Here is a 13,363-nt window from a genome sequence, read left to right as displayed (position 1 = left end):
CTTCACCAGCACAGCAGCTTGAGGAGGTTTGATTGTCATTGCCACTTTACAGGCCAGGACCGAGTCAGAGGCCAGAGGCTTTAGGGTCACTCAGCCAAGGCATCTAAAATGCCAAATCCGTCACCCCAGGGAAGCCACTTGCCCCCCAACTTGCTCCCGTGCAGCCCCTGGTGCTCCCGTGAATGCTTCTTGCACACCCACCCCTGTGACTGCCTGGTTCCCAGCCCATCTTCCCTGCCACTGCGGAAGCTTCTGGAGGAGGTAATGGCCCAGTTGATCTTGTGTCCCCACACGAGGGGTGTGAGCAGGCAGGATGCAGACGTGACAGCAGGCGAGGGTAGGGGCTGCAGCATTCCCTCTGGCTGTGTGGATAGGGAAATGGCTGCGGAAGCCCACCCTGCCAGTCCCCTGCCTTCAGTCGCTGCTGGCAGGCAGGAGTGAGGGCTGGGGAGCCACAAGCAGGCGGGCCGCCAGGACGGTGGTCAGGCATCCAGCCTGAGCTGGACGGCAGGTGGAGAATCCAGGCTGCAGTGGGGCCCGGAGCTCACGCTCAGGAGCCAGGCCCGGGCTGGAGGTCAGGGAGCAGCGAGCGGGCAGAGTGACCACAACCCACAGCCCCTCCTGTGAGGCCCAGGCCAGAATGGCCCTAGGATGCCTGTGACCGGAGGTCTCTGTGACATTTCAGCAATGACATCGTGCCTATGGGCTGTGTGGCGTAACACCCCAGAGGAGTGTGGCCTAGTTAAGGATTCAGACTCTGGCCTGCAGCCATTGTTTCCTAAGAAAAGTCATACTGCAAAGTGGCTGCCACTGGCACCTCATCTGTCTGTGTCATCCACCCCAGAGGCTTGGCCAGTTTGCTTTACAAGGGTTAGAAATGAGTTTTCAAAGGTGGAATTGGTGGCTTATTAATCTGCATAACAGATGCTGAGAGTGGGCTATCCCTGGGAAATCATCACTAGAGGTCTGTGGATTGGCTAAAATATTGTGTCCTAAGCCGTCCTCTGTCCAGGCCTTGGTGGGGAGGATGTGGTGGCCTGATACTGGCCGTGACGTGCTGGAACATCTGCCTCTGCCGGAGCAAGACTTTATGCAGGAGAAGGCCAGAGGGTCAATACCTTATCCAGCTTCCCCATGGGCCCATGAACTGCCTTTGGTGCAGCCCCGCTGGAGAATATCTGCGTGCTACACTGCAGGATGCAGGGAGGAATCTGGTTTGCACCTTGCTCTCAGGATATCCCCCTGATGAAGCTGAGACAGCACTCACCAGGCGGGCACTCACTACAAACCTTTTAGTAGCTGATGTCATCTGGACCCGACGTGTGGCAGGATCACACTGCCTGGGTTGGGGGCGGAGGGGCTATGAAACACAGAGGCCATAGGGTGTACCTGGCTGAGGGGGACGCAGGGTGCAGGCATGTGCATGCTGCATGGAGACCCTCATGCTGGCCAGCATGGGGGCACCCCGGGCTTTATCAAGAGCAGGAATCAGCTGGAGACTTGACAAGCTGGTGTTCCCTCCTGGGGAACAGCAGAGCTCAGCTTGTCCATCAGTTGGCCCCAGAGGCTGGAGCGCAGACAGGACTGTGAGGCCCACCTGCTGCTAACCTGCCAAGGAGGACGTCTTGAAGCTTGTCCACCTGGACATGTGCAAAGTGGCTGATGGTGGCTGTGCCAAGTCCTCCAGGCCCTGAGGCACTGAGCAGCCCCACAGGAGCTGAGAGGTGCTGCACCCGACCCTCCCTCCAGAAGCGCCATGAGGAAGCATGTGGCTGTGCCTGCATGAGGGGCCAGCTGGGCTTGGGCGCTGCGAGATGGACGGAAAGAGGACTACTCTCCCCAGGGGCTGCACCCCCAGTCCCAACAAAGATTCTCGTCACCTAACCACTCCGGGCCTGTTTGGGAATCCTGAGAGCTCCCATGGCAGACACAGATCTTGCTGAGTCTCAGCCTTTGTGGATTGGAGTTGTCAAAAGCCTGCTATGACCTGGGAACAAGGGAGGCCAGAGCCTAGCATGGGGCCCCAGTCAAGCTGCCTGGCAGCTCAACCACTGCAGTGGGAAGGAAGTCATGTCCCCCAGGCTCCACACAACAGCGCAGCCATTGTGGGTGCACCCCCCGAGCGGGCCACCCACCAGCCCCAGACTCCCCAGGCCTTACCTCAGAGCCCTCTGTTTACAGCCACAGGACCCTGGGCCAGACCCTGAGGAGGCCCGCAGGCTCTGGGCAGTTCAGTCCAGTGTCCATGTAGTACCTCGCCTCCTTTACCTGCAGAAAGAACAGCGGGGTCACTGGAGGGGAATCCCAGTGGAGCTTGTGGGGAGAGGTGGGGACCCTGGGGGAAGCTCCTGAGCTAACTCTAGGCTCTGAGCTGCTGTGTGACTTGGGCAAGTCACTCACCCTGTGGTGTTGTTATCCAGGTGCTCTGGTGTCCTGGTGATTCTGCCAGCGCTGGATGGGTCACAGCACATGTCTCAGGGCCACAGAGCTTTTTGTGTGGCTGCTGTGCCCTGCGCTGACTTGAGTGATGGGGAACACTGAAGACACTAACCACCCCCTGGACAGCACGAGGGCTAAGGTGCCATGCTTTCCCAAGTCTGACTGTCCCCTGAGGTTCCTTGATGGTGGTCAGGAGCAGGAGGCGGGAAAATGAGATTGTGGCTCACTTTTCCAGGCATCCACAGTTGCAAGTGTTTTCCATGAGCTGCTAACCCTGTAAGCAGGTGCCACTGAAATCAGCACCACCCTCCCTATTCCACAGAGGGGGAAACATGGGCAAGGAAAGGCCAATAGTAACGTCTATTTCAAAATTGCTCAGAGATTACGTTTCCATTGCTCTCACCATAAAACATAAGTACGTGAGGTGATGACTAAGTTCATTAGCTTGATTTAATAATTCCACATTGTATACATATGTCAAAGCATCACATTGTACCCCATTAATATAGGCAATTATGATTTGTCCACTAAAAATAATAAATAAACAAATAATCAGGTTGAGGCAGGGAGAAGCTTTGGGGAGGAATGGTCAGAGGAGGACGGCTGAGCCCCATGCATGCCTCCCGCACCCCCAGGCCTGTCCCCTTCACATTCAATTCAGGTTTTGGTTTGAAATTTGGTGGATCTGACCTGGAGGATGCTGTCCTCTCTGAGGCACCCACAAGCCCCAGGTTGAGTTGAGCCTGTGCAGCAGGGCAGCCCCTAAGGCTGGATGGTCTGGAATGAGCCTTCGACGTGTGGAATGAATCCGCCACCCCCACGGGATGCAGTGGCAGCCTGACAGTGCCACACGTAGGCTGCCATCTCTCCTGTGGGTTCCTCCTCATGACCTCACTTCCTGCTAAGGATATCTCAAGGGGACTTCTCAGCACCCAGGCAAAGCCCTGGGCACTCACCATCTCCCTCATGGCTCCAGGAGGGCCTCTCCACTCACAGCACCAGGAAAACAGTGGAGCTGCTGCCCTCCCCAAATGCCAGCGCCCCACTGAGGTGGGATAGAAGTGGCTCCAGGAGCAGCAGAGTGAGTTCCTTCCAGCCTCCGCACCCCAGGCCAGGAGCACAGCCCAGGGAGAGGAGCTCGTGGCCATGGGGAAGCGCTGCGCTGGGGAGGGGCAGGAGTGTCAAGCCAGGTGCAGCACTCAGGGTATGGGTGAACCTGAGACTTCAGTCGGAGGAGGATGAGAAATGGCACCAATGAGCTCCTGGGCCAGCATGTTCCGAAGCAGAGAGCTCAAAGGGGAGCACCAACTCAGGCGCAGGACACAGGGACAGGCAGCTCAGGAGTCCCAGAGCCCGGAGCAGGACCCCGCGGCGCAGCAGTCCCTGTAGCAGGGACAGGCGATGTCCTGAAGCAGGAACAAGCAGTTCAAAGAAACTCCTTAAGAAAATGCTGGGAATGGAAATATAATGGAGACAATGAAGGCCTTCATAGCAGGGAAAACAGAATTAATGAGCTGGAAGATGAGGTGGAGGAACTTGCTCGGAAGGCATGCGGAAAGGACAGTGATGGAGCAGGTACCAGGAAGATGAAGAGGTGCAGCAGAGAAAGCCTCAGCACCTGGATCTTAGAGTCTCACAGAATAAAGGACAGAAATATTCAAAGAATCAACAACCAAGATTTCCCAGAAATAAAGAAGCTTTGAAAGATTGAGAAATACCAAGAAGAATAGAATAGGAACCCCCACCCCCCACCTCCAGACACACAATGAGATTTAATATCCTCAAACAGAAGCTTCTGGAAGGCTCTAGAACATGGAGCCCCATCAGGACACACACCCAGGGTGACGGCAGGCCCCACCCCATGCCACCATGGTGTGCCGAGTATGCTTGCGTCTCTTTCTTCCTGTCCATCCACCTCTGGTTGTCAGAAATGGACGAGACGAAAACACAGATGTGAAAATATGAAGTACCATATTAGCTCACCAAATGCAAGGTTTATTTGTCACATTATGGTCAAGTAGGTCTCACCTAGTCCTGGAGATCCTGACCAAAGTTCTAATTCAGTAATGCAAGTCCCCACTGAGGAACTGCCAAGGGGCTCCCCTTGGCCCACCTTGACATCCCATGTGTGCAACAGAAAGCACGGCTCTTTCCTTCCCCCACATCCCAAAAGATGGCCGAACTTCCCAGTCCATAAAGAGAACCCATCCAACATTCCTGTTAAGGCACTGCAGAATCTAGAGGGTCCTAGGACACCCACCAGTCAGGTTTTGCACAACCTAGGCTGCCCCAGCCCCCCACAGCATTCTCATCTTCCTGCAGTGCTGCAGGTTGCAGAGTCTGTCCTCAACAAAGTACCTCTTGGCAGATCTCATCTCCAAGGCTGCCTTAGCCTTCTTGCTTGAGAATGAATCGCCAAAGCCTAATAGGTCCAACACTACTTTTTTTGTACCAAATATTAAATAGCACTTTCATCCGTCTTTATTATTCTGAATAAAATTCACACATGGAGATACTTCCAGTTCCAGACAAACTTGGAGTAGATACACTTCTCCCTGTTCGTCCTGCTAAGTACAGCCAGAAGCCTTGGATGTTATTCATAAAACAAACATGAGAAGAGTCAGAACCATGGAGGGGAGAAGGCAGGGGCTGGGAAGCACCTGATTGTAAATTTCCCAAGTTTTCTTTTCCCTCCTATAACCTGGGATGGGTGCTGGGAAAGCCAGCAACCCAGAGGTGCCAGTAGGAATAGACAGAAGAGAACTCAAGCTTCCTATCGCTAGCCAAAGCCCCAGGAAAGAGGCAGCCCGGCAAATCAGAAAACATGAGGACAATTAACTGCCCTTCCCCAGCCAAACCCCGTGGAAAAACCACAGCCTGACTCCATTAGCAAAGGCGGGTGGGGAGATAGCCTTGGCTCTTGCCTGCTGTGAGGAGGCACCCCACCTCCTTTCCTCCCCCCACCAGCCCCAACCTCACCGGGGTATGGGAGAAGCCTGCATAGGGACCTGGGACTTGTATTCCTGCCTGGCTGCAAGAAGGTCCCCATCCCCGCAGTGTCAGTGGAGGCTGCACAAGGAGGGGTAATGAGGTACCCTCCTCTTCCCAACAGCTGGTATCAGTTGAGGCCTAGTGGGGAGACTGGACTCCCACCCCGCCTCCCCATGAGGCCAGGGAAGGCCAAGTGGAGAGCATGGACTTCCAGTCCCAGTTGACTGGAACTTGGTGGTCTCCCTTTTCCTCTACTGGCCCGGTGTCAGAGGAAGCCAGCCAAAACAGTTAAAGAAGACCAGAGACTCACAGCACAATGCCCCAAATGTCAGGATACACACAAAAATCAATCATTATGCCAAGAACTAGAAAAATCTCAACTTATATGACAAGATGCAGTCAACAGATGCCAACACTGAGATTATATGAATGTTGGAATTATCTGACCCTGTAGATCAACCACATGAAAGATGTTTCATTGAGCAATTAAGAACATTCTTGAGGCTGGGCACAGTGGCTCACACTTGTAATCACAGCACTTTGGGAGGTTGAGCAGGTGGATCAGCTTGAGCCATGAGTTTGAGACCAGCCCAGGCAACATGGTGAAACCTCATCTCTATAAAAAATACAAAAATTAGCTGGGCATGGTGGCACATGCCTGTAGTCCCAGATACTCGGGAAGCTGAGGTTGGAGGATCACTTAAGCCTGGGAAGTCAAGGCTGCAGTGAACTGAGGTTGTGCCGCTGCACTCCAGCCTGGGTAACAGAGCGAGACCCTGTGTCAGAAAGAAAAGAACATACCTGAAACAAATGAAAATAGAATTTCAGCAAAAAAATAGAAAATATAATAGAGAACCAAACAGAAATTTTAAAATTGAAAAATATAATAACTGAAAATTTAAAACTCAGTGGATGGGCTCAACAGCCAAAAGGAGAAAACAAGAATTAATGAACTTAAAGACAGAACAATAGAAATTACCCAGTCTGAACAAGGGGAAAATTGAACAGAGCCTAGGGACCTGTGGGTCTGTAACAGAAGATCTAACATTTCAGTTATGGGAGTCCAAGGAGAGGAGAAAGGTGGGGAGTGGTTGAAAAAGAGGTCAGAGAAATAATGGCTGGAAATTTCTCATATTTAATAAAAGACATAAACCTACAGATTGAAGCAGCAGAGCCCGCCAAACAGGATAAGCCCAAAGAAATCCACACCAAGACACATCACAGTCAAAGTTCTGAACACCAAAGATAAAGAAAAAGTCTTGACAGCAATGAGAGAGAAATGACACCACACCGGTAAGAGAAAAACAATTTGAGTGGTGTGGAATTCTCATCAGCAGCAATGGAGGCTGGAGGGAGACAGCACAATATCTTTCAAGTGCTGAAAGAAAAGAACATGTCAACTCAAATGAAGGAGAAATCAAGACATTCTCAGATAAAGGAAACGAACAGGATTTGTTGCCAGCAGATCCACCCTCAAAGAATGGCTAACGGAAAGGAATGGAATGGCTCAACAGGAAGGAAATGATGAAAGATGGAATCTTGGAACCTCAGGAAGGAAGCAGCTAAAATAGGGTGACTGCAATAAACTTTGCTATTCCTCTTGAGTTTCCTAAATTGTGTTTGACAGTTGAAGTGAAAAGTATAACATTGTCTAATGTGGTTCTCCAGGTGTGTAGAGAAAATATTTAAGACAACTGTATTTTAAACAGGGGAGGGTAAGATTTCTACATGTGCCTCAAACTGGTAAAATATTGACACCAGGAGACTAACTTATCTATACAGAATGTGAGATCTAGAGCAGGCCCTAAAACATCCATAGAGAGAGAGAACACTCAAAAACACTGTAGATCAATCAAAATGGAATTCTAAAAAATGTGCAAGTATCCATAGGAAGGCAGGCAAAAGAAAACAGAAATGAAAATCACAGGGAACAAATAGAAGACAAAAAAATAGATTTAAGCCCCAACATATAAATAATTACATTAAATATAAATGGTCTCACCCGCTATATGATCCCATTTATAGAACATTGGTGAAATGACAAAGCCAAAGAGATGGAACACAGTTAGCAGTTGCCAGGAGTTAGGGGTGGTGGTACAGGGAGAAAGGGGAAGTGTGACCAGAAAGGGGTTGTACGATAAGATGTGTCTTCTGGTGGCGATAATACAAAGCTACACATTTGATACAAGGGCATAGAAGTATACACACACACTGTACCAATTTCAGTTGCTGACTCAATATTGTACTCTAGCAAGGCAAGATGTCACCACTGGGGAAAATGAGTGAGAGGAACACGGGATCTCTTTGCACTATATTTGCAACTTCCTGTGAATCTATAATAATTTCCAAATTTAAAAAAGTCAGATTGTAACTTCCATATGCATTTTTTAAAAAGGCCAATCCACTCTTGTCTTATATAGGAGAAAAATGTGTATTTCCCCATGGAAATATGTGGGCGTGACACCCTAGAAAACATGTCATCAGCTGTCTCCCTTACTACTATGATTAACTCTGGATGTGAGAAATAAGATCAAGCCATTTCCACACATACACAAAAAAATACAGGAAAGGAAAGAACAGAGGTCACATTCAGGAGCATTTGGTGCACCTTAAAACCAGCAAACACACTTTGTGTTTATATGTAAAATGAGGTACCTGTCAGGCTTCAGTAACTACAAATTGTTCTCACCTCTGTGAGTATCAATAGGGTCTCTGAAAGACACACAAGCTGAGGGCACGTCCCCGAGGAGGGACAGCTGTCACACGTAAGTCATTTAGCATCTGCAGTCCCTGCCCGTTAAAAGGCAGCAGCACTCTTCCAACACCATGTCAATCAGAAAAGCCCCAAGATGTTCTGGGACATCCCCAGGGAGGAGTATGAACTCCCTGAAGCATCCCTACTGAAACAGAGGGACGCTGCGCCCTGCTGACCTCTCAGTGACGGCGGCTTTCTCTCTGTGTCCCACGGGTGCTTCTTGGTCCTCACCACCACCTCCACACCACTGCCCCAAGGGTCATCTCTGACTATGCCGCTGCTACTCCCTCTCACCATGGTCATCAATTCGTATAATCTTGCAGCTGGCCAGGCAGTTTTCTTCATTGCTTCTCCTGCCCTGCTTCTTTGCAATTTCCATATCCACATGGATAATTTTCCAGGAACTTTCACCGCCTCACTGCTAAACTATCTCAACCACCTACTCTCATGATCAAACCTGCATCTTGTCATTACCAATAACTACACACATTTTTAAGTGAATTTAGCATTTCCAATCAGTTACCCCTACCTTCTCACTTCACTTTCTCTAGTACCTTCTGCTCTAATGATCCTCTGAGTCATTCAAAACTCCACTTTACTGAACCTGCCTTCACTCCACCATCCCTGGCCCTGGGAGGGCTTCCTCACCCTCCTGACACACCGTGTTCCATCACACTGTTTAATCATCCTCATGCCTCATGTCTCTCCTTCTCCTTCTGGCCCATTTGGCAAGATCTAGCCCCAGCCAAACCCAACCCTCCATCTACTCTGTACTTGCCTCCATGGAGGTAAACACAGCTAAACAAAGACCTACCACCATACTGATGGGTCTCATCCTCAACTCATGATTGTGAACCTTAAGCAGTTAAACTTCCTGTGTTTTCTGGGTCCATTTCCCCAGCTGCTCATCTATGCAATGACTTCACCTCCTCCTATGGACCAACAGACTTCATGCCTACAACATTCCCTTCCTGTGCTTTGTCAGCACTTCTCCTTTCCATGGAGCCTACACGTGGGTATGAAAACATGCTGTTGTGTGCCCCGTCTTCACCATCCCTCAGTTGCTCCTGTCCCTCCAGCGTCCACTCTGTGTTTCTTCTGCCCTTTACAAAAAACCCTTATGAAAAAATTTATGTGATCTCATCTCTGCCTCTTCTGCTCTCATTCTTCTAATTATTATTACTATTTTTTCATGTGACTTATTTTTAGAAGTTTGATTTTGAGCTACCTTTAGATTTACAGAAGAATTGTAAAAATTGTGCAGAGAATTTCGTTATGCCTCACTCAGCTTACTCCAGTGTTAACATCTAATATGACTCATACTTTTTTGAACTCAAGTTCTCATCATCCACCAAAAATATTCTCATTAAAGTCACTAATGACCTCTGCCATCTCCAACCTGAAGCCAGCCCTGGTCTGAATCACTCTGCTGGCAGTAGTTGGCACAGCTAGGAATGCTGTTTTTGCAATTCGTTCACTCTCCTGTTTCCCATCCCACTTACCATACTTTTTTCTCCCGATCTTCTCAACTTCCAAATGTTGGAGGGTCCCAAGCCTCAGTCTTTGTCCCTCTTCCTCCCTGCCCTGCACATACACCCAAAGAAATCTCATCTACTTCTGACATCTGAAAGCCATCTGTGCTGACAACTCTCAAATGTGCACATCAACCTAGCCCAGCCCTCCCAACTCCAGACTCACATCCAGTTGCCTACACAACAACCCTGTTTTGCTGGAGAAGGCATCACAGAATCAACGTGCCCCAAACAGAGCTCCAGGTCCTTCTGTTTCCGCATGAGCCATTCTTATCTCCATAAGTGGAACTCCGTGGTTCAAGGAGCTCAGATCGAATGCTCTTGAGTCATTTCACTCCTCTCTCTGGCAAGCCCTACACCTGACACAGCAGCATGTTTCATTTCTACCATCAGAATATATCCAGAATTCAGCCACACTGTACCTCCCTCACAGCCACCACCAGGGAGAACCATCCTCACCTCGCCTAGACTCTCAGCCTTCCGACTGGTCTCCATTTCCGTGCTGCCTCCTCCACCTTCCGTCTGGTCTCACAGCATCAGCCTGAGGTGGATCTCCTCACTCCTCTGTGCAAACCCTCAGACAACTCCCATGACTGACATTGTTTCCAACCCTTCCTGCCTGCATTCTAACCACACTGGCCTCCCTGCTGTTCCTGGAATAAGGCAAGGGTATTCCTCCCTCTCCTCCGCTCCACCCCTTCCTCCTAGCTTCTGCTCAAGTCACTTTTTTTGGTGAGCATTTCCCCGAGCCCACCCACCATCACTCTGTGTCCTCCTTACTCTAACTTTCTTTCACAGGACTTACCGCCAGCCGCTATTTATTTGTTTGCCGCCTCTTCTCAGATAGATGGAAGGCTTCGTTAGTAAGGACTTGCTTTTCTGGACTACTCTATCTCCAGCACCTGTGACAATGCCTGGCATACCTCGGATGCTCTATGCACATTTATTGAATGAATTATTTCATGTATGATAATTATCTCATAAGACTCGACAGAATAAACTGAGAACTTATAAGATTGCAATTGAACATTTTTAATTAAAAATGAAAACATATAAATGTCTATAAATAAATGCTTTAAAGGAAAACAAACACCACGAAGATCTTAAGTGAATGAATATAACATGCTCATGAATAGAGCAAGCTAACAAGGTAGATGTCAATTTGTTCTAACTTAATCTATACGTTTTTATCCTAATCAATCTAGTTGGATTCCTTTGAAGGAATTAGACAAATTCACTTCAAAATTAATATAGAAGAAAAGAACTATATATCACTGTCAAGTCTGAAAAAGTAGAGCAAAAATGGGTTAGAGTGGCTATGAGGAGTTGGCCTAGCAGATACCAACATGTATTGAAATGTAACAAACAGAAGTAGAGTGAATGAAGGGACAGACCGGGGCACAGCCTGGAGAGCTCAGAAACAGACCCCTGGGCACACAAACGCCTGGCACATACACAGATGAGCCCTAGAATCAATAGGGAAGATGCTTTATTTAATAGCACTGGACCTCGCAGTGACCTGGAAAAAAATAAGTTCAGGTCCCTATGTAACATTATCTATAAGGATGGACTCCCAGGCGACATCCAGGGAGAACTGTAAGGATATTTAAAAATAGAGGGGATCCGTGCAACCTAGAAGACACCAAGGACTTTCATGGTTGTGTTTGGGCCTTCTAAAGCAAAGCAAGAAGGAAGGAAGGAAAATAAGGGGGAAAAAAGGAGGACTTACTACAAAGTCACATATATTTTTAAATAAATATATTGTTACCTGTATTATATATCATATATAATAATGTAGAATTAAAATACAAAGATAAAACTTATATGCATACATACAATTTTTTAAAATTGAGAAATAGCAGCAACCAGTGGTCCTCAAACTTGAGAGTGCATTGGAATCATCTGGTGGACTTAAAATAGGTTGTCAACCCAACATCTGGAATTTGTGAATCAGAATCTAGGGTGGGACTGGAGAATGTGCATTTTGCACAAGTTCCCAGGTGATGCTGACGCTGGGTTTGGGGGCACTTTGAGAACCCCTGGCAAAGGTCATATTTGTTGACAGACACGGAGGAGACATTTGCATGGCCTAAGAATGAAAATGCGTATCCAGAATTTACAATCCTGAAAATGACTGAAAGATATTCTATATAATGTACAGAGGAGGCCAAAGGGCTGACAGGAAGTCAAACCAAAACAATAGCTTACCACTTTGTGCCTATCCACACAGAGGCAGTCAGAGTGGGCTTCCAGCAAGAGGCCACGGTGTGCAGGCGCAGCTCAGGCACTGTTCATGTGGGAAGCGGAAGAAGCTGTTCTGGAGAGGGATCTGCTGGTCGTCCCAAATAAAATCAAGCACCATCTTCCCATGACTCAGAAAAATGTTCACACAAGCCCTAAGAGGTGGTGTTGGGGATTTTCCCTGGGGCTCTCCATGGAATATTTATAGCAGGGAATCGAAGGCAGCCAACATCAGCAGGCGGGGGGAATGATGTCCTTGAGAGCAGTTGGAGCCACAAACAAATGTGCATACAGCACAGTGCAATGATCTTAAATATCGTGCCTGCCGATAAAGAGCAAAGAAACAGTTTTTATGGCACATCATTTATGTAATTTAAAAACATACGCATGCATAGCTCATTTCACAAGGTTGTATGCATGCATATTTGGGGACTTAATCACAAATCTACTAGAGTCCTGGCCCAGAAAAAGGGCTAGGGAGGAGAAAAGGTGCTGGTATTAGTACCTGGCCAAGACAGCCAGGTACTGACTTCCCATGAGGGGGTCAAAGCTGGAGGTGCCCCTTCAATACAGCCACACTGAAGGCACCAAGGCAGCTGGAGTAGGATACTGCATCCAGAGATACCCGCCATAGTGCACCCATGGGTAAGCCCACAGGGCTGGGTAAGCTTGTCGGGGGAACCCATGCGGGAATGGACGACACAGCTGTCTGCATGCCCAGCCAGCGGGCCGGGTCAGTTAGAAATTTGTTTCCCACACAGGCACAGAGGCCCCGGGCAGAGCCCACATCCAGCCTGGAGGCCGAGGCAGCTGTGAGTATGTGGATTTCCTCCCAGGGCTAGGAGACATGGGAGAAGTTTTTCTGTGTGGCTAGTTCCCAGGAGGTGGCTGTCCCATTGTTGAAGGGATCTGCTCTTCCCAAGCCTGGTGACATATGTTGGGCTTGCTCTCCTGGCTCCCCCACCGTGGAGCAGACAGTGGTTAGAACAGAAAAGAAAAGGTTCAGGAAGGGGTGAGGCCATCCCAGAGTGTCCAGGAGGGTCAAGACAGCACCCTCTGTAGCTCATGGTGGTAGAGAGGGCTGGGGGGCATGCAGTCTTTTTTTGAGGCAATGTCTTGGGTCAAATTAAGGGTCATTCCCTCCCATCCCCATGAGTCCTCAGCCCCCACCTCGATGTGGCACACAAGCACCCCAGAGGACTAATGGCTAAGCTCTGTGGGGGACTGAGGTGGTGTTAGGAAGAAAAGGAAGAAAAATCCCAAAACAGCTGTATCCTCCTTGCTGGAGTCACAAACAAGGAAAGCTGGTGGCAAGGGGCTCCTCTCGGAGTGTGAGAAGGAACCCCCATGGAGGGAGACTCGACCTACCTCCCAGGCAGGGTGGCCCCCACGAGACCTGCCTCAG

The sequence above is a fragment of the Colobus angolensis genome, unplaced genomic scaffold (assembly GCF_000951035.1).
Source record: "Colobus angolensis palliatus isolate OR3802 unplaced genomic scaffold, Cang.pa_1.0 Scaffold31, whole genome shotgun sequence".
Lineage (NCBI taxonomy): Eukaryota > Metazoa > Chordata > Mammalia > Primates > Cercopithecidae > Colobus > Colobus angolensis.
The sequence above is the reverse complement of the archived record's forward strand: the minus strand, read 5'-3'. Positions refer to the sequence as shown.